Source organism: Corvus hawaiiensis, chromosome 2, assembly GCF_020740725.1.
Source record: "Corvus hawaiiensis isolate bCorHaw1 chromosome 2, bCorHaw1.pri.cur, whole genome shotgun sequence".
Lineage (NCBI taxonomy): Eukaryota > Metazoa > Chordata > Aves > Passeriformes > Corvidae > Corvus > Corvus hawaiiensis.
Window position 1 is genome coordinate 79,043,663 of NC_063214.1, and position 23,159 is coordinate 79,066,821.

Genomic DNA, 23,159 nt, shown 5'->3' on the forward strand with positions numbered 1-23,159 from the left:
TAGTAAACTTTTAATTAAAGAATAAGAATAATTATCTTCTCAAACAAAACAATGACTGCAGTGGGGTGTAACCATCATCAGTTTTAATCATCCCAGTGGCTCCCACTTATCCTTTCCTCGCACAGATGTATCATTCTTGAACTGTACAGATCAACAGAAATGTTATGCTTTTTTATACTGTTCTGTTACTCTCAGCCACAGCCACTGTTTCTTTTTCCTCAGTGATATGTATCTTTATATTTAAAAATAAGTGAAACACTTATGAATTTTCCTCCTGGTCACAAGGATATTTGAACAGGAAAAATTCCTGTTTAATTTTCAGTGAAATGTTTTATTCTGGTGTCATGAATTACACAAAAAATATGGAGGTACCAACATTTTTTCCTAAAAGTGTGTTCATAATTTTTCTTTAAATTCAAAATCACAACTAACTGCTCTCAAATGCTGTAAAATTTGTTGCATGAAGCTGGCCCTAGGCTTTATTTTGACTTAAATTAGATTAAATTGTTAAAGAATTTTCTGTTTCACTGGAATAGTTTGTACTTGAGAAGTAAATATTTTGAGTCATGAACAATCCCTGCATTCCATTGCAGGCACACAAATAAAGCTAAACTAAATCAAACTACCAAACTTTAGCAATGTGAAGTCTGGCCTGTCTGGCCTCCATCTCCAGAGACCTTCAGTTTTCTTTCTCCTTGGGGACATCACGATTGATGGAATGAACATAAAAAAGGAAATTAATTATCATCTTGAACGGGTTGTAACAAAAATTTTCTGTATTTGTGGATTTTTATGAGAAGGTGGCTTGCTCTCTCCAAAATGTGTAATAATGAGAGGAAGAAATTGTCTAATTTGTCTATCTGTAGTTGCAAAATACAACGTTTTTCTGTTCAGAGGTGGTTGTACTGTGCTGGCAGTTAGCCCAGGACATGGTGGCTAATTTACCAGGGAACTGGAAGGCCAGCTGGGGAGCGTTCAAATTAGCAGCCAATGAAAAATATAGAAAATCAATGCTTTTTAGATGAGAAACTTAATATGAACAGGAGACAGTAAAAAAGGGAACTCTTGTTTTAGGCAAGAACTGTGTGGTTCTCCAATCTTCTCTTCCATTTTGTTCTTTTAGGTTAGAAAATAATAAAAAAATATAAACTCTACTTTCTTTCTGGAAAAACAGATATTAATTATATAAGCCCTCCTGACAGGTAAACCCAAATGATTTATTACTTTAAATGTCAAGACTCAGATCAGGAAATTTCAAGGAAAAGAGGAAATAGAAACCTGTTAGATGTTGCATAGGAAAAATGACATCAACAGTATGTTTTCTGCATTCTGAATATAAACTTGCCATATATTCTACAATGTCAGTTTGGTTATGAGTATTACAACTTTCTCCTGATATTACTATCATATTTTTTCCTGATGGATAATCCTTTAGATGTCTTTAATTTATCAGTGTCATAAATGTGACTTAATTCTTCTGTTTCCACTACTGATATTATGTGTGATGTGTCAGTGAGTCAGTGCTCTTAGTGATACCTCGCGCAGAAACATCAGAATGAAGAACATAATCAATACCACTCCAGGTGAGCATTCACCCATAGACCCAAGAGTATTGGGTATTTACTTTGTGTTCATTCTTCAGTTGTTCATTGACTTGCTTTAAGGTTTAGTAGGAAGTCAGTGACTTAGGGAATACATAAAAAACCTGGCTGTGATGGTACACTTTTCCTATGTGGTAAGACTAAAAAAGAAACGTGAGTATATGCAAGCTTTTAATTACTTTTAAGAAGGTATATAGCAGAATGAGGCATGCTGTGAAAAAAGTCACATGAAGATTGTTACATTTATGAAACAAACCTAATTACCATTACATATTGAAACCAATTTCAGACAATTTAGCTACAATCTGATATTCATAATTGTATGGCTTTTAATAAGCCGAGGATGTCTGAGGTCAGAAAGAGTTTCAGAAGTCCTTGGCAAATCTGAAATAAGCCCAGAATGTTACAGGGTACTTGTTGTAACTCTTTCATGCCTGAATAAAAAAGTTGTAATTATTATGGAATAATAATCAAGCTAGGTGTAAAATTATGGCCAAATATTTGATGTTTTTAAAATGTATGATATTGGTTTTGGTAGTTTGTTATACAGTTTAGGAAATTATTTTCCTCGACCTTCCTCTTTGGAAAGAGAAGGTGTAATAAGAATGGTAGAAAAGCATTCAAGACTTACACACTCTGAGTTTTTTCATTTTTGTGTCTTTAAGATAATGCCAGACTTTAGGCCACCCATTAGCCTGCCATTAACTCTTGTAATTCCCTGGAAATTTAGGAAAATAAATATAAAGTAAAAAGAGAAGGTCAGAAATCTAAGCTGCCACTTGCAGTGGTAGTGCAAAAGATATATATATATTTTTTTAATGTGACCTGTGTCTGTAGACTCTGTTTAGATACTCCAACTTTTATGTAGTGGCAATATAGAAATGGTAATTTTTTAATTATAGTCATCAGTGACCCACATGACAGTAGTCACATTTTTCTAGTTATGTCAGAGCACCATAGAAAATGACATGCTATTTTCCATGAAAAAATAAATTTGGGTACATCATAGAGCATTTTTTAAAAATTACATGTATACTTCTACCATATTAGATGTCTTCCTTCTCTTTCTTCATTGAAATAACCTTATGTACTCTTTTCCTTTTGAGTTTATTCTATGATTTGGCGGGACTGATGAGTTTTATGAGTCCAGAAACAGCTTTGATATTCATTATCCTAGTGTTTGTTTCCATTTACTTCAACATTGATTGTCCAACATAACCTATGAATCCAGCACATAAAGTTCTTTCCACAGTAAGCATCATTTTCAGAAACCTTCTTCCTAAAATTCTTCTGCTTGTGTTCCCCTGTGTGCTTTCAGTAAGTCATGAACAACTAGTAAGGTTGATAAATTGGTCTAGCTATTTGTAACTAGTCTTTCCAGCAAAACCTTCTGCTTGGCCTTTTTAACATTAAGACATCAACAGGCCTATTATAGTTTATTTATAGTTACTCAATTCTATTGTCTCTCAAATTCCAAAGGAAAACATTTTCCTGTTCAGCAGTAAGATAATACGCATCTCGCGGAGTTATAGTTTGAGACTGAATGCTGGTTCTGCTGCCTGTAGTATGAGATTTTTCTGCTGTCTCCTCAATGTACAGATATAGTGGGATATCTTTTTTACAAAATTATAAAAGGATTAAAGATTTCCATATTTTTTCCATTAAAAATTTTTCAATAGCTAGATAATGAAGTAATTGTATGCGGTTGTTCAAAGTTCACCATATACAAAAGTCCATGGATTTATGGGATAGGCAGAATTCCCATGTAAGAATATTTAATGACCATAATAATAACAGCAGTGCTTTCAGCATGCATACTGGTACAAATAAAATGCCAACCTTCAACTGTCTCATAGGTAAGGTATAGCTCAGAGCTTAAAATAAGAAAGTATAAAATTCATTAAAATGCCGTAAAAATTCATCACAACCACTGCTAATACATTTAAGTTAGCATTTTAAGTTAGCAAACTTAAAAAAAAAATAATTCAGGGAGACCCTGCAGAGACATCTTGACAAATTACAGGACTGGGCAATCACCAACCATATGAAATTCACTAAGGGAAACTGCCAGATTCTGCAGCTAGGATGGTGCAGCCTTGGAGGGTTGAGATGCACAATGGGGAATGAGATGCTGGAAAGCAGCACTGTGGAAAGGGATCTGGATGTCCTGGTCATTGATGAGTTGAATGTGAGTCAGCAGGGCCCTGGCAGCCAGGAGGGCCAACCCTGTCCTGGGGGGCATCAGGCAGAGCATCGCCAGCCAGGCAAGGGAGGGGATTGTTCTGCTCTGCTCTGCACTGGGGCGGCCTCACCTCGAGTGCTGGGGGCAGGTTTGGGTGCCACAATACAAGAAAGATATAGAGAGTATCAAAAGGAGGGGAACTGAGATGGCAAAGGGCCTTGAGGGGAATCCGTATGAGGAGCAGCTGAGGTAATTTGGTCTGTTCAGCCTGGAGGAGACAGGGGAGTCCTCATTGCAGTCTGCAACTTCCTTGTGAGGGGAAGAGAAGAGGTGGACACTGATATCTTCTCTATGGTGCCCAGTGTGCAGGGCCAGGAGTTGGACTCGATGATCCTTGTGGGTTCCTTTCCAATTCACCATATTCTGTGATTCTCTGAAATATAAGGAAACAGAACAAATTCAAAGAAAGCTACTCTGTGATGGTCAAATTTATTTAGTTTTTCACCATGGAAAGTTCATCTTGAAAAAGGCCACTGACATAGAATTATTACGATACCAAAAAAAGGACACTCTTAAACACTGCACAAACCAACCAGTTTTCTCTGCTGTAAGATGGTAACAATTTCATTTCATTTAGGTTGCAGATTGAAAAGTATCAGTTTGAAGCCATAGAATTGATCCTGAATTTATCCTTGTTGTTCAAATCATAAATGTTGAAGATGTAATACCATTTATCTTGGAATAGAGACAGCATTTAAATACAAATATCCTTTGCAAGAGCTGGGAGAACAGCACACTCATTTCAACATAAGGCAAAAGCCATTATTTCCATAACATAACAAGAACCAGGCGTACAATACTTGACATTCCAGATCCCAATGTATTTCCTTTTTCCACTTGTCAAGTAGTCAGTGAGAACCAATTAGGGCCAGTATTTCTTCAGGGTAAAAATATCATTCTCTGTTCAATTACTCAAAATTGATATAGATCCCATTTTCACTTCTCTTTCTGCTATACCTGTTTTATATTTCAAATTCCCTGATAACTTAGTCTCCCCTTTACCTGATTTTTTTTTTTTTTTTTTTTTTTTTTTTGTGGTAAGGAAAAGTACAAAATTTTAATCTTAATTTCTTTTCTCTTAGGACTCAAATAAGTGCAGTCTGAGGTTCATTTTTTTATAACAGCCTTATTTATCTTTTTTCTCTACTTTCCTATGCCCAATCTTATTACTTTATTTCCCAGTTATTTTATCAATTTATCTGTAAATTATTGTAATATTTACACATGCAAATAGCAGTTTAAAATGTGAGGACACAGTTTTAAAACAAGATAAGATTAAAATGCATCTTTTTGTTAAAGATCAGTCCCTTAGAGTGACTGTACATCTTGTGATTTAAGGACAGAATTTTTGTTTAATTCATTTGTCATGGTAAGGCGAATCTTTGATCAATCAAGCCTTCACATGGCAGCACTAAGGTTGTAACTGATGATTAAATATAGCTTTTTAAAATAGTATTCAAAGAAAAAGAGGGTTTCTTAATAAGAAATGCAAGGCAAAATACTCTTTTTTTGGTTTCTTGGACAAGGTCTAATAACATATCTTTAAGAAAAAGCATTTAAGTTAAATATTTTGCAAGTTAAAATGTGACATTAGTCTAAAATTTTGTAGTTTATACTTGCATCCTTAAAATAGTGAAAGAGAATGAGAGAAAGAAAAGTTCCAGAAAACTACAATGGAGATGGACTTCTTTCCTGGAAAAGTTGAGTGAGTACTGAGGGCAGAATGCATCTTTGTTTTTCATTAACAAAGAATTATTTTATGAAGGCTATAAGCCTTTATAAACTGGCTCTCAGGAAAGTACATTCCAGTCTCACTAACTTATAAATAGAGGCCTCCGTTCTCAGAGAGATTAGCTGCTTGTGGTGTGTTCCTAGCTGCTGAAGAGATGAAGGTGAGCTTCAGAGATGTGTGTGGAAGAGAAGACAAGGTGGTTCTTTTGAGTTTAGGCACAGGCCAGCATGAGTTTCAATAGAGAACTAGAGAGGAAGACTCCAGCAAAAAAGAACCACAATGCTGGAATTTCTTTCAGAATCTTTACTAAGATGATTTTTTGATAGATGAAGAACATGAGATGCAGGTAAAAATCTAGAAATTACAGAGAGAATAACATTATTACACACTCCCCTGGCATTTCTTCAAAACTGAACGTGAACTGTCTTTGCTGAAAGTTGTTCCCAAGCCTCCAGTTGTTTGAGAGCAAATACTATATTCTGATCTCAGGAAGTGGTAGTATGAATTTCTTTAGAAGCTTTAATACTGGAATATGTTAAAATTCTTTTAAAATCTTGTCAAAAATTACTTCAGAAAGAAAGACAATAGAGAGCAAGAAGGAAAGCTGAATTCTAAGTGAACTGTAGACAGTATCATCCTGTATGTTCATGCATTTGTCATATAAAGTTGAAATTTAAAATGAAAAAAATCATAATTCTCACAATAGCTATCTGTCAGGGTGTAGTTTCCACTCTGAATTCATGTTAAATTGCTCAAGGTGTAGCCATAATTATCATTAACATAACATTTATAATGATATAATCAAAAGATAGCTACTTTGCTTTGCTAAAATTTTATTTTCAGATCTTTGAAAAATAAAAACAGCTTTAGCATTAGCTTTCTCTGGAAGATTTCATTAGCTGCATTGACTACACTCGTACTAATTCCCTCATGTTACAGAAACTGTGTCAAAGAAATAGTCTGTAAAAGTTAGCCACTCTAGTTAAGTGGCCTTCTTGTGACCAAAGATTCCTTGTAGAAGTATCAAACTGAAGTGTGCAGTTTATGCTGAATATTTATGCTGAGTGACTTGCCCTAAAACTGGCGACTCTTATCACCTGAGCTCCTTTTTAACAAGTGCTTTGAAGTAAAGACAGTGAGTAATTACAAAGCCACAGTAGAAAAAACACAGGGAGAAAAGAGCTGTAAGGATACTGTGAAGTCTAATAAACCATAACAGAATCATTTGGATATGTAAATTGTGCTGTAACTACTTACTGCATTTACTATCTGGTAACAACTGGTAGTTTGTAATATCACTTCAGTTTTACCAGAAAAGTGAGATAGCAAATTATATATTCTTTTTTATATGATTATGACAACATTCTTTGTTCAATAATTTAAATTCCATTGTCATTAAAACATAGAGATTTTATTTGTTCTTATAAAAATTTGATGTGAGTTTTAACAAACACAAATCTTTTAACACAGTAAACTTCTGGATCTTCATGTTCTAATTTAACAAAATTTCTTGCCATGAAACCTTATGGCTAGAAGAATCTTCATATTTGAAATGAAGGAAAACTTGCATATAGAGATTTAAAACACTCATTTTGGTGTCCTATAATGAGTTCAGCAAACAAAGTCTGTTACTCTGTTTTAAGACTTTTCTGTGACTAAATGTAGATTCTTTATTTGTATTAAGATGAAGAAGATTTGGACCATGAATTTGCATTTACAGTTAAATTCTCACTTTCATTATTTCAGGTTCTTGGTGTTAAAAGATCTGTTACAGTTAGAATATGAAAACGAGGGAGAAAACTGAATAATGTATTTAGTTATAGAATCATAGAATAATTTAGGTTGGAAGGGACATGCAGAGGTCATCAAGTCCAAACTCCAACTCAGAGCAGGTTGTTTGGGGACCTTTCTGGTCAAGCCTTGAACACCTCTGAGAATGCACAATTTTTAAATGACTTGTTGCAGTGTTTTACCACCCTCACAGTGATTTTCTTTTCCCCCTTAATCATGATTTCCCAAGTTCTGATTTGTGTCCATTGTCCTTCATCCTATGCATCCTTCATGCATTCTCATGAAGAAGAGTTTAGCTCCATTTCTTGATATACTCACACTAGGGAATTGAAGAAAATAATGAAGTGTCTCTTTAATTTTTCCTCTTAAGGCTCAAAAAACCCAGGCGTCTCAGCTTCTCCTCATGATAAGCCTGCAGTTCCCAACATCTTCCTTCTTTTTTTTTTTTTCTGAAATTAAGCATGGTATTTGAGATCCTTCTGTCATCAGGTAACTACTTTAATCACCAAGTACTTTCAGAGATGATAGAGGCCTCATAATGTCATCAGCCAGCTTCTGTAGCACCCCTTGTATTCTCTCTGGACTTAAGCACATTCAGTTATAAGTTCTCCCTAATCCTATCTTCCTTCACTGGAGGCAATATTTCACTCCCAACAAACACTGTTGTGTCAGAAGAGGCCTGAGAGCAAGTTTTATGGATAAAAGAAAGGCAAAGAAGCCATCAAGTATGTTGTGTTTTTTGACATTATGTTTCCTGCCCTAGTTAAACAGTAGGCTGTCAATCTTGATGTAGATTTCCTTTTTCAGCCAACGTCCATACAGAAGTTCTTTCAATTGTCTTTTCTATAGTTTTGGCTTCAGTTAATTGTTGGACTTTTGAGAGTCTTTCCCAAAATCTTGTTTCTTAAGCTGCTTCCTCACAGTTTTCTCTGTCTTCTCTTCAGGTAATTTTAAAGCCCTCTTCACTAGAATTAGCAAGCCTGCTAGCAAAGATGCTCTTTTCCCAGTTTTTCAGATGGACTATGTAGCAGTTCTCATTCTTGAGAAAAACCAAAGCCCTGTGACATCACCTGCACCGCAAGGTGTTGAGCTGCAAGGTGCATGCAGTCTTAGATGAGTCCTTTTCCCTCACTGGAAGGGCAGAGGAGAACATCATCTTGACCCCTACACCCAGAGCTTACCACTTCACTTTCTTTCCTCTGTTTCTTCCTATCTGACTTTTTTTGTTTGACTGGGTTTTTTTTGACAATGGGGGTCTACAGCAGTTCTTTTCACTCATCAAAGCCAATTTGTATTATTCACAGACTTGTAGAGCAGGCTTAATTTGCAAATCTAAGCAGATGTTTTTTGAGAAATATGATGAATCTCAAATTGGAGCTATTTATTCAGGTATTTAGAACTATGTTTGAAATTTAGGGTTGCAAATATGAAATGAAAGTAAAAAGGAGATAAAACTTTTCAGGAATGCATTTCACCTACAAAAATTACGCTGTGATTTGTTAAAAGTAGAAACCAGATCCCTATAAGGAGTGAGAAGATGATTTTTTTAAGGTTTTGATTTTCTTTTATTTAATATAATTTTTCCTTGTTTTATGAGGAAATGAATGAATTTAAAATTGTGGAAAATATTTTTTTCTCTGCTTTGTTGCTCTCAGTTTGGCATGTCTAGAATTGCTAGCATTAACTCTTCAACTTGCCTTAAAATGCTGATCTACCTTGCTTTTTATCATACAGAGAAAAAAACCCCAGCTTTCACTCTATGTATATTTTGAATCATAACAGTGGTTTGTGCTCTAGCAATAAGTGATAATTTTTAGGAGTATATAATCATATTTTTTATAGATATTTTTATTTTTGTGAGTACGGAAGGTAAATTAAAATATGGGAATAGGAAAATATCTCTATTAAATTAAAATTTAATGAATAGCACTGGTTTAGTTCCAATTAGAAGGCTAGGTCCAGCCTGCATAACTTCGTGAATAGCCTGAGACAAGAAATTTTTATGAGATTCTCAATCACAGATTTATCTTGGCTTTGAAAGAAAGGGTATGTATTATGTTGAAGGCCCTCTGCACTTGTTTTCATAGGCAGAAAGAAACAAAATCCAGGCTATGTGAATAATTAGGAAGAAAATAGGCAGCTTTATAATAGTGTTATTTTTTACTTCAGTCCCATACAGTCTTTCACGTTGATTTCTTACATTCTTATCCCGAAGCAGAAAAGAGAATGCTCAAAAATCTCATCAGCCTGACAATGCAGCAGGGATTCTGTACAAACAAACATAGAAAAACCACAAAAGAATCATAGGGTGGCAGCAGCCTCACAGAATGACAAGTAACACATTATCAAAGGAATTAAGGTAAAGTGGAGACAATACAGGGACAAAATCTTTCCTTAATGGTACCAAAATTTGACTTACCTGCAAACATATTTTATGTATGCGTTGCTCTCTCTACTCTTATGCTCTTGATAAAGAGTCCTTCTGATCGAACCTTATAAATTGAACCAGATGGAGCTCCCATCTGTATGATCAGAGAATCATAGAAGGGTTTGGGTTGAAAGGCACATTAAAGATCATCTAGTCCAAGTTCCCTGCAATAAACAGGGACACCTTCAACTAGATCAGGTTGCTCAGAGCACTGTTCAATCAGACCTTGAATGCTTTTAGAGATGAAGCATCTACCACCTCTCCAGGCAACCTGTTCAGGGTTTTACCACTCTCTTTGTTCCGTGATCATTTCGTTGTGTAGAAATGTGGAAGGAGAGTTCCTATATGTTTTCAGAATGGTTTTTGGAAAAATCTTAGCTTCTCAACTTGAATCCAACATGTCCAAGGCTCACAAATAATAAGAGCACAAGATAAAGGGAAACATGCAGTAACACTTATTGGATGAAATACAGAGCCGGTTTTATTTACAGAGTCTCTTTATTTTTATTCTCAATAATTAGGCAATATTGTGACACAGTCATCTCATCCTAAGTTAGACTGTTCAAATAAAGCAAATGAATCCCACTGTCCAAATGCTTATTTGGGGATACTGATTTTGGAGAACATCTAGACAACTTAGCTATAAATCCATATACGGTAGAAGTGTTAAATTATATTAAATGGATTCACGGTCTGATGTAGTATTTTAAAGTGTTTTCAAAAGAGAAATCAAAATTTTGAGTAATATATCATCAGCATCTTATCTTGCTACACCATCTTTCCACAAAATGGATATTATTCACAAAATAAAAAAGTCAAAAATAAATTTAATATTGTGTTTACTACCCTAAGTGGATGCTTGTGACTTAGAGTACAGATGTTACATATAGTCAGTAATATGTAAATAAATGATGCAAATATTCTTTTATCAATAATTTCCTTCTGCTATTCTTGTAAATTTTAGGGAAATAATTTTTAAATAAAATTACATTTTTCCCGCTGATTCAGAAGGCTAGCCAGCAATATAATTAGCTGATTAATTATTGTTTTCTTTGTGAAAGAAGTCACCTTTGAGATGAATTTGCTCAAACATGAAAAGCTGTATATTTGACATACACTTTTGTTCCCTGCTGGGGGAGTGCCAAGGTCTTGTTTCACCAGCCTACTTTAATAACTATAAAAATTACTCAAAGGATAAACCAATGCCTAGTTGACATAGGGCAAATGCCTTGAAACAGATATTGAGAATTCCAGCTGAAACACTACAAATAGTATGGTTTTATCTTCCTTGTGTTGCTGTAATATTTATGATTATCGAGCTTTCAAGTAAATCAGAAAAAAAAAAAAAAAACACTAAATCTAAAGAGCTTGTGTGCTTTTATTGGAAATTGAACCTCTTGAAATACTTACCATAAAGTGCTTCCTCACAGTCATAGGAGGTAGATCTTAATTAACCTTTCCAGTGCCCCTACATTGTAGTTAATTAAACCTGTACAAACCACACTAGCTTAATTCTGAATTGTGAACTTACAGTGATCAAAATGATGAATAAAACCCCCTTTTGGATCTTTCAACTGACCTTGCAATTTAACATTATAAAGCTTTCATTAAGAATACACACTTTTAAAGAAACAATGCCTTCATACTAGATTTTTCTTGGTGTATTCAGGCAGCCATTATTTCTGTAGCAAGTTGATGATAGTTACTGCTCCCATACTGTGACAGGTTAGGTATAATACATATATACATATATGCACATTCATAAACATCCAGATAGAGAAATAGTCTTTAGACAGTTTCCTAGAAGTGAATAAAAATTCTACGGACCACTATACCATTAAAATTAGAGGTAAAATGGAACTTTTAAATCTTTATACTGAATAGCAAAGCATGCCAAACACCTGTATTTGAACAGGAGCACGTCTTTACCTAAGAGCCAGTGAGATTTCAAGACAGCAGATCCACCTGAAATTCAGGAACTGATTCAGTATGATGATTTGCACCCAACTCCTCAGTGCTCACATTTTCTTTCCCAACATGGTGTAAAGATGGCACCCCCAGGGAATTTGGGAGTCACTCACTTAGCCTTCTTATGTACATAAACACTCATGTTCCTCATGCTCATGCTTGCTCTCCCCCTGCTCCATTCATTGAGCACTGTGAAAACTTATTTTGTTGTAAGCAAAAGTAGAATTTTTAGGAGGAGATTTATGAATGCAAGGACAATATTCACTTCTGAATAGCTCTTTTTCATCTTCATCAAAAGATGTCAGCAAACTATATGAAAAGACAGGAATAGGAGTGTTGTAAATGAGCTGCATTCTAATTTATTTTATTCAAATTAAACATTTGAAATGTACACAACCATTAATTTACACTTCAACAAAGAAGGTGTAGTTTAACTTCCCTATTTTTTTAATCTTCTCATGCCTATCTTCCTGCTCCAAAACTTAAAGCAAAATATCTTACAAGCAATATTAATTGTCTCATGACATAAATCCTCAGAAGTTTCTATTTGTTCATATAATGTTGCTCTGTCTTGTTTCCCCAAAGGGAAATTTTTGGACCTCAGTGACAATTTAAATAAATCTTAGTATATCAGCATAAATTCTATATTTCATTCAATAAGGAGAATGTATAAAATGGCCAGAGTTACATTTACTGAAGATGGATTACAATCATGCAGAATTGTACATAGATACAGTTAGGACATGATTGCATTAGGTTTCATTTCCATGTCAAATGGCTCACTTTATCTCCAGGCCAAGTTGCTTTCAGTGAAAGTATTAATAGGATAAAACTAAATTGGTAAAATACATATTTTAAAAAATTATGTTTAATTTTAATCAATTTAGAAGATCCTGGTATTAGGTAATCTTATTTCACTTGTTGTCAATCAAATACACACCCTCCCACACAAAAAAAACTCACCACCCAAGAAAACATGAAAACCGAAAACAAAACAAAATGCCCCCAAACCCAGCTCTTTTCTATCCAATGCCTTGTATTTGAATAGTAGCCACATAAGGATTTACATGTTATGAATTTATGCATATATTACACCTATATTGATACTCTGAGCTCATGTCAGCATCAGTGACAAATTGTCTCCTCAACAGTGTTCTGTAGATTGCTCATAACAGCAATTTTATTAAGAGATAAAGTATCTTACACTGGTGGAAGTTAAATAAAAGCCTGTGTGTATTTTATCAATATACAGCATCTACAATAAAAGCTTGGAGTGTAACGGATCAGTCACTAGTAGTCTAGTCCAGAGTGGAATGGATTATTTACAATCCACAAAATAAGAGCAAGCTCTTCTAAAATGTATTTTCAGCCTTACTGATAAGAAGGACTCAGTTTCATGAGACCTCATAGGAAAGTTCAGTTCTGTTCCTTGCGCAGTGTAATAGACTTAGACTAAATTTGCCTCAAAATCTGCAAACTGTAGTGTTTACACATTCCATGCTTGGGTACACCTTAATTAATGAGCAAAGGTTTTCTTAATCAGCATTAGAAAACAGTAGGTATTGATATTTTTTATTCAGACTTTTGTAGAAAAATGTTCTAAAAAATATCCAGCAAGACTGAAGCATTCTCTTTATCTCCTATAACATTTGCATGGGATTATATGGTAGGAAAAAACCTAAAGTGGTTCACTGGATTCTGATCTAGTAGAATGGGATTCTACATCCATAAATATCTGTCATAAAGACCAAAGTTTTCATGCAACTCTCTTTCATTTCTCTGCTACTGGGATGTAAAATAATTGTGTAGTCTCCCAGGCTACATTTACATTTACCTTCTGGATATTCTGAAGCGCTCTGGAGGCTCAGCTAGCCCATGTTGGTCACCAGGAAATACACTGAGTTTTCAATCATGGACGGCAGGACAAAGAACAGGGTACGGAGAAGAGAGCCTTCAACTTGATGAAAGTACTTGGTTTTATTAAAGGTTCATTCTAAGGTCAAACCATGAAATTGTTGTGCCAAGAACTCTCAGTAACTTTGGTATCAAGATTTATTGCTCTGCTGACAAAATATAGAATCACTATGAACAAGCTATATTGAGAAGAAATGTAGGCAAGTTGAATGGGGAGAAAAGTCTTCCATCTGAAAACATCCTCAAATTTAGTGACCACAGGACCTAATTTGATCTGTTCGGCAGGAAAAGACTCATTTTCACCCAACTTCTCAATGAGAAATACAGTGTTATCCAATCTTTCTAGCTTGCTCTGAACAGAAGGAGTGTGCATCTGTCTTCTTTCACCTCCAGCTTGTAAAAAGGATGGGAGGGACAGCTTCTATATTTGTTATGCATTAATTTACTTCAATAGAACAAGAGTTCAGGTGACCTCATTTCTCCTTTTATTAAGTTATCAGCTTGGCATCTTTTCTTATGACATTTTTAATCTATGTGGGTTTGTTAATTTGTGACTATAAATAAAATTATCTTAAAATAATGGTTCTTGACTTTCAGCCATTCAGTACCCTCTTCACACACTGAGAATTTCAATAAAAATTTGCATTGTTAAGTTTAGGGCATTGAGCTGCTAATAAGTTAATTGATAAAAGAACAGGAATATAATTTCTTTACATACATATGTTTTTATTATCGGATTTCCCTCATAGGTCAGTGAGTGAACTATATTTTGTTTACCTTCTGCTTTGAATATTCCTTTTATATTTTTTTAAATTAGGGTCCAGTGAATTTTTACATTAAGTTCTAGAGTTATCTGAATAATTTTATTAAGATATTGATTTGGTTATTTGAATTCTCAAACACATCAGTACTTTTAGATAAATAAGCTATTTTAGAATCTTAGTGAAAAGAAGCTGTCATATACATCACACTTTCAAAATCCACATTTAACAAGTTAAACAATGGGGCCTTTGAGGGGGGCCTTTTTAGTTTCTGTTTTGGTTAAATGACAATCTTCCAATACAAACACCCTGATGCCAATAGGGAACTTTCCAAACATTTCACTTCTGTTTCCCCCCTTAAGACATTTATAAATAGGAAATATTACATATTGAAAAAAAACTATTCTATTGTTATCAATGAAATCTTGGTAGGGGAACAAAAAACTGTTTAATAGTGTATAGAGACAAAAAAAACCCAAAACAAAAACCCCAGAAAAAAATCAGGAATTGCATCTTGAAAATGTAGTAGAAAGAAATATTTCCTCATTTTTACGTGTGAAAAGAATATTTTACACTAAGACTCATCATAGGAATTCTGTTTTCCATCTGTCAATACTGAATATCATTACATGCAAAAAAATACCAAGCATAAGGTATTGACTTTTTTTTCTGTGTGATAACTCTTAATTCTTTACTGTGTTGATTGCATGGGTTGTTTTTCATACAGCATAAAAGATAAAGCAGTAATTGTCAAAAGTTTAAATTGTACAAGTCTGCAACACCTCAAATGTCTTTTGTAAGACCCATTAGACATAGTCTTTCCTTGAGGCTTAAACAAATGTTAGGTTTTGTTGTGTGCTGTCCAGAAAGAATGTTTTATTGACCAGTTAGGAAAGGCACTGATGAGATCACACGAGTTATGAAGCATCATGAAGCATTGTGTGGGGCCCTTGAACATTAGAGACACTAAAAGAGCATAAATAAATAAATAAAATCAGACAGAAAATAAACTAAATCTGGCAAGAGGAAATAGCATTGTTCCAACAATCAACCATCACAACAAAGCAAGACAAGTCTTGGAAACAAATCAAAACTGACATAGGAAAAATGAGAAACACAAACACATGGAATGAAACATTCATAAGTTTGTTTGAACACAATAGGAAGCCCTGTGAGGCTTATAATTCACTTTGGCGAGGGTAGAATTAAAACTAGAGACAGGCTTTTAGATGTACTAAGACATTTCATTTGCTAACTGCCAGAATTTAAGCACCATACTAATATTAAATGTAACTGCCCTCCTTTCCTGTCTGAGCTGCCTTTAGCAACTTAGAGGCAACATCTTTCCTGCTTTAGACATCTGAGATCAGTAGATGATTATCAGGGTAGTTATCAGAAATGTTGCCTAGGTTTCTTTTACAGTCTTTTCATTAAAAAAAAAAAAAAATCAAACCAAACAAACAAACAAACAAGCAAACAAACCCAACCAACCAAAAAAACCAACAAAACAAGCAAAACCAAAATCAAAAACAAACAAAGAAAACACAACCAAAAAAAAACCTCCATCAAGCATTTGAAGAGTAGTCAAGAAGCAGTAATAGGACGTCCCAGAGACACAGTTAATTCTGAACTTTCACTTCTCTGAAATATATGTATCTAACTAAAGGTGGCACACTGGGCATCTCCACCCTTCCCCCCTTAAGATTTCTCTCAAAAGATGTGCAGATGCTTCATGGTATCTGAGTCTTTTCAAAATTATTATATTTAGGAGTGAAGGAGTGAACCTGACCCTGAAAAAGTGAGGAAGAGGGGTGTTGATTTAGTGCTGCTTTTTTTGCCTACTTCTATTTGAAACAGTGATTAAGTATTTAACAGGCAATAAACGAAGTTTGTTTTGCCCAAATTGATTTTGTTTTGCCCAAGATAATAATTAGTAGCAATCTCCTTGACTTTATATTCACCTTCGCTTTGCAATCTTATTCTTTCTATTTTCTACCACAATCCTGCTGAAGGATGAGAGTGAGCAGGTGGCTGAGTAGAAGCTCAACTTTTCATCAAGGCTAACACATCATAAACTAGTAAATACAAAATGCCATTGTTATTTTTCGTGGATGTATTCATCAAAACGCAGGAAAAATATATTTTATATATATATATAAAATCTAATATTATCTTCTCCCTTACAAACAGATATTTTCTCTGCATTTATCCAGTTCATTAACAGATTGTGGCAAAGAGATGACAGATTTAACTTTGCTACTTTTCCTCACTTTCATAGTACTTTCTTCAATTTAACTCCTCTTATTTTTAATACATTTAGTTGAAATTAAATATTTACAAAACAAATTAGGTGATTTCAGACATGGAAAAACAATTTGTTTCCCTTTGGAGCTAATGTTGTTGTGCAATGACTGCAAATATATTACTCTTAACCTATCCAAAAAACCCCAAGTAAACATTTTTATTCACTGTCTATATGCCTGTCAGTCAATAACTTTTTTCTAAAATATTTCAGAATTTATCATAAAACACTTGTTGAACATTTGGAATTTAGTAACTAATACAAATGTCATGTGTTGATTAATATACTGTACATAAAATTTAGTTTTTCTCTTGAGATACATTGTCCTTTATTATTTATTAGCAGTGTGCAGTCACAGCAAAAAAATTTACAGTTTCTTGTTTAAAGTGTACAACGTGGTAAATTATATTAATTTCAGCTCTTTTGTTTCACATTGGAGCAGAAATATGAAAAACCAGTGACTACAATAAACAGTTGTGGCTTGAATTAATAGATGAGTCTCTCAATAGGTACAGGGAATTGCTAAAACATGCTAAGAGTTTTCTAATCTAGATACTGTCTCAGGAGAAAATATTCTAAATGTCCTCGCATATATCATAGTCTAATGAATATTCAGTATACCTCAGTGGTCTAAAGAGTGAACAGTGTCTCAGTTATGTTGTAAAGAGAAAAATCAGGAATCCAGATGGACTTGCTTCCTAAAACTTGATTTTATGTTGTTCTTTCACTTAGCCAACACAGCTAAATTTTTTAAATGATCTCTAACATTAAAGGTATCTTATCTATAAATATATGTATCTAGAAATGCATTAAAAGCTGTCTATGAAGGTGAAATGTAACATACAGGATTTCCAAGAGGGGAAAAAAATCGAATTGTGAAAATCATAACGTTTTATATGCATACAGATTCCAATATGTCATCTTCAGACAAAGATATGGAGGGGAAGCCAGATAAGCTATGCACTACCCTACTAGAGAGCTTTGCTTAGGATCATATTAAGATAAAGCTAAGGTGGTTTTACAGCTCTTGGAGTCAGGTTTGCTCCCATCTGTCCAGTTCCACAGGTAGAGAGCCTTGATATCTTCTGAATGTTTGTGTCAGCATATCTGACATGATACATCTAGGGCCCGGTAAATAACTTCATAAGAAAAAAACTGTTCGCTTCTCCATCTGAAGACATTATGTTTCCTAAAACACACATAGTGTCTTTCCAAAATAATCAATGGTCAGGTGGGACAGTATGGAATCCTTTGAACTTCTTTTTTTCCTATATAGCAGTTGAACTTTCCAAAGGCAACTGTCTTGTCCACAAGATCTACCATAACTCATGTGTACAGACCAGACAAGAAGATGTGAAAATTTCCTGAAAATCTTTTGCTTTCTTGGGTATGCTGGAACCAATAGCAGCCGTTTAGTTGACATTTCTTTTGTGCAGTACATTTTTTGTTCATTTATTATGTTTCTAACCTGAAAGAGGGAAAAATTATATAATATGGCAATGATGGCTAACCATAATGCAAACCCAAATATATATTTGGAAAAATCAATGTTTAGAGTTCTCATCAATTAAAAACGGGCTTACGCTGAATAGATAACTTAATCCTCAGAACCGGATTTGTCTGGCTGTAAAGTAGAGGACCTTTGGTAATAATTCCATTAGGCTCATTTTCAAAAGCTATATGCAAGGGAAACATGAAACTGAAGTGAGTGAGTACTACACTCCTAAACTAGTCAGGTTCTCAAATTTTGCCACATAATTTTTTCTCTTTCACATTATCTATTCTTTAGACATTTATTTCATTCTGTGAACTTTGCTTCACCTTTTCCTTGATCACTGTAGCAATGAAAAATTGTTTTCCTCTGACGTTAGAAAAGGACTATTATTTGGATATCGATGAGAAGAAAGTTCTAATGAATGTTTGCTGAGGGCTCCTGTCCTTCTCCTTGCAGAAGGTGGGCAAATTGCTTCCACTGTGCCAGATTCCTTACCAGGTGAAAGCAAGCTGTATTTACATTCCTACATTGTGGGAATGGAGCAGGTATTTCCTTTGTCCGTGGTGGCATGCTTTGCTTCCCATCCCTGCTGCAGATCAAGTACATCCAGGACAGCAGCTGGCAACTTCATTCAGGGCTTACTAATTTGTCATCCACCACCACTGCCCATCTGTTTTTTCACAGGCCATACCACACTACTCTAAGGGAGATGAGTTTGTGTTCCAGCTGTTTACCCCTTGAGACCATCCCTCAGTTCTCATTCTACCCCTACAGCTCTCGCCTTGCCCTGCTCCACACCCCCATCCCTAGAGCCTGTATCCCAGTCCAGGAGTGCCTGCCAATTCCTATCACACTGGAGACAATGCTGCACACCTGCCCCTGGAGCTCCTAACCCAGCTCCTGAGTGGCCAAAAGACTGGAAATCCCACCGGGGGGAAGGGCCCAGGAAGGCCAAGGGGTATTTAAAGCTGAGCATGAAGTGAGCATATATCTTGACCCTCTCCACTCTTGGTATTTCTATCAGCTGAACACTGCTGGAACCCAGGAGCTGGTAGCTATATGTGTCCTTTGCTATATATTTTCTGTCTTTCTTCTTCAAATTACTTCTTGGAATTTTTGACTAACTTAAGATCAAATAGGCTTAAAGTTTGCTCAATTAATGCTTTGAGAAGTGTTTTATGTAGATTGAATTTGCCAAAGCTCTCTGATTTTCTAAAGTTGCCAGTAAAGCCTTTTTTTTTGTTGTTTTGACCTCTTGAGAATATCTTAATATTTCTCCTGTGCCTCTTACTCAGAGCATGTAAACAACCATAAGCCCTGTTAGAAGTCTCATCAACTGAGTTTTTTTGGGCCTTATGTGCTCCTTCCCAGGCTGTGTAATGCCAGCAGGGTACAGGAGCAGGGTCTGAGGTATCATTGCAGCCACTCCGGCTCCAGGGCAGGAGCTAGACTCCCCCAGCCACATGCCTTGGACAGCCTCTGACATGGGCCTATTTGCCTTCTCCTCTCCTTGCTCTCCTTTAGTAACTGTGATGAAGAAAGCAAGATGCTTATACCTGGGGAGGCAATAAAACCCCCTCTTCACTATTGGGGGAGGAAGAGGACTGTGCATCCCTACCTGAGACCACTGGTTCTCTGTGGGAACACTTCAATTTGGGAGTTTTTGCAGATTACCCTTCTCTTCCTCCAGTTTCTGTACTTTCTCCCATGAAAAACAGAGTACAAAGGAACAAGTCCACAACAATGCCCCCTATTAGGGAACCAGGGAGTTCTTATTTCTTATCCTATTCTTTATTGCCTAAATATTTTGCTCAGTCTCATCCCCACACACTCACATTTTAGGTTTTGGAATGTAGCAACAAACCTGAGCAATGCCTACTACAAGGGCATCCCTTGCTGCACCAAGCCCTTCTTGAGAGCAATGTCCTGCTACAATCTCAAGTCCCAGTCCCTAACACCCACAGAACTCATATTGCAGATAACTTTGGTCTGAGAAATTGGTATCCCATTGTTGATGGTAGAATTCACTATTGAATTACAAGAACTGTTTTGACCAACAGAGAAATGACACAGGTTGGGTGAGTCAGCATTGGTAGTCCCCCTCCACACAGTGCTGGTTGCTGGACTGTGGGATTTTCTGCACATTTCTCTGAGGTACTAGGATTGCCTACTCTGCAACGTTGTTGATCACCTTTCAGGTCCATGTTCTTACTATTATTATTTTTGTTAAGTTAAAGTGGAAATGGTTTACTATGCTTTATTTTTGTAGCCTAGTAGGTAACACTTTCACCTGGGATTTAAATCTCAAATAGACTTTAGTTCAAAAGATTTGGGCTTATTTACTACATGCACCATCTGTAACTAGAGAGCTACAACACATTACTTTCCCCTGAGTATAGTCTGGATTCTTATTTGCTGAATTTGAAAGTGCTTCACTTATAACCCTCTGGCTGACTGCACCTTTTGAAACTAACTAGGAAAAAGAAGAACAACTTTTGCTACAGCTGTGAGAGGTATCATCTGTTCAGTGATACTAACTGAACTACAACATTTTAAAAATCATGGTGAAAATTGCATTGTTCAAGCTTGCACATTCCTACTGCTGAAGTATTATCCAACTTTTCAGATGCCAGACTTTGCAGTATATGTCAGTTAATAAAAATCATTAATATATATCTGTTAATATGTATAAAGATAGATCCAGAAATGGGAAATAAACCAAGGTAAACAATGCCAGAATTAAGAGAACAGAAACTAGGTGGAAACAAAATGAAAACAAAGTGACAAATATGTAATAAAAAAACCCTCTCTCAATATAATTGGATTTCATGAACAGATTGTTACTAAAAATATATTTTAATAATTAATATTTAAATAATATTTTCTACATTATATTGGTTTATATGTAAAATATGCTAACAGAAATATTCAAGACTTTCTTTCCTTTAAACTAGAGTTATCATTTTCAGCTATTAATGAAGAAATTACCATTTCCTCAGTTATTCAGCTGCAGTCAGCTTAAGAGAGAAATCAAGAATGTCTGTTACAATTATGTCACTGTTAATATTAATAATCAACTAAGTGCAGTTGTAACATAATTCTAAAAGTACTAAACTATAATACAGAAAAGCTCATATAAAATTTTTTCTATTCCGATCAACTAATGTGATCGTGTAAAATAAATTTAATGTAATAAATATTTAGAAAATACTATCAATTAAGTACATCCTAATAACATAGAGGTTTAAAAATCCTTTACAGCTAGTAGTCCCAAAGGTAAGTTTTTATTCACTTCTAGAAGCATATACTTTACCTACTTTTCTATAGCTAATGCTTAACCTACTTAATAAAAGCTGTATAATGACGTGGGCCACACATTCCTTCAAATAATTCTCTTCAAAATTATTAGATTAGGAATGGAGTGCAGTAAACCAGGATCACATGGCTAACAGCTAAAGGCCCTAGAGAATTGATTTTATTTTTTTCTAAATCTGTTTCCTCCTTATTTCAAAGATGTTAACAATGATTTTAGTCATATTTTAAAGGCAAATTATTATCAATAAATAAAAATATGCACAATATAATATATATAAAAGTAATGGGTTTTGTGTAATTTGAAAGCCAAACTGTTATCAATAAATAAAAATATACATAATTTAGTGTATATGGAAGTGAAATATTGCTATCGTCATCCAGAACAGGAGTAACAAATCAGACAGCTTCCTTCCTTTGTCAGAAACTAAGCTACATGCTTCACTGGCGAAAAATTATGTTGCATGTATCAGAAAATTGAATGTTCTCTGAGGTATTTCTTATTCTTTGATTGTGCTTCATTGTGCAGTTGTTATGAAATTTAATTATGACAATAATTCAATTGCTGGTAAACTTTTGGGTGACAGCAGGTCTGCTAGAAGGAACTGGAAATTTCCAATTCAGCAATTGCATAGTTAAATCAAGATTAAAAGAGAAACAAAGAAGGACTGCTGGAATAATTGGTAAATTGAAGCTTTAAAAATTACTTACAGAACAAATTTATTTCCTGGAATAAATTAGCATCTTCTTACACATATAATACTTTGGCCTAGGCATTGTATTTTAATTTTTTTTGTATAAGATTAATATCTGTCTTATTTTTGCCTTGGGTATTGTTTTACTCTGGATGCTGTTTGGAAACCTGTGAAAAATGCCTACAGCACATTGAACCAATTACAGAACTGCCCCAGCTGGTGAGGAGAATTTTACTCTGTTTCACAGCTGAGACTTAATGTAGGATGCTAATGGCTACAGAGAAACTAACTTGATTTATAATCCCCAATTAAATCTTCCTCTGTAGTAGTTAATTGAGAGCAATGCAACTGCAAATTATTCTTATTCTAACTTATATAACTCATATATAGAAAAAAGAAAATAATAATTATTTTAAAACCTGTACTTGGAATATTCTGTTGGATTCTCAAGTGTGAATTTAAAGTAAGTGAAAGGTGTGACCTTTTTTAGAGAAGGGGAACTTCCAAAGGACTGGTGGAATGGCCACCTTTCCTTTTTGTCTAAGCGTCGTTCAGGTTGCACCATTCTCGCAATGTGTTAAAAAGACTAATAACCTGTAAATTGGGAAATAGAAGAAAAGGAAAACTAGCATGTTTTAAAATCTCAACCCTTACAGTAAAACTGATGTCATAGTAGCTGTTTTTTGTTGTATCTGTGCATAGTACAATTTTAAGGAAAGAAAGAACTTATTTAAGCTGAATTTTATGTTGTCCTGAAAATACTTGGTGAATTTACAGGTGTATAGGGATATACCTGTCAGCAATTCTGATATGATATTAAATCAGTTCCTGGATATGAAACTCTGAAGTACACATGCACTGTTGGGCCCATCCATTCTATTATTATTATATTACATATTTTTACAAAACAAACAAGCA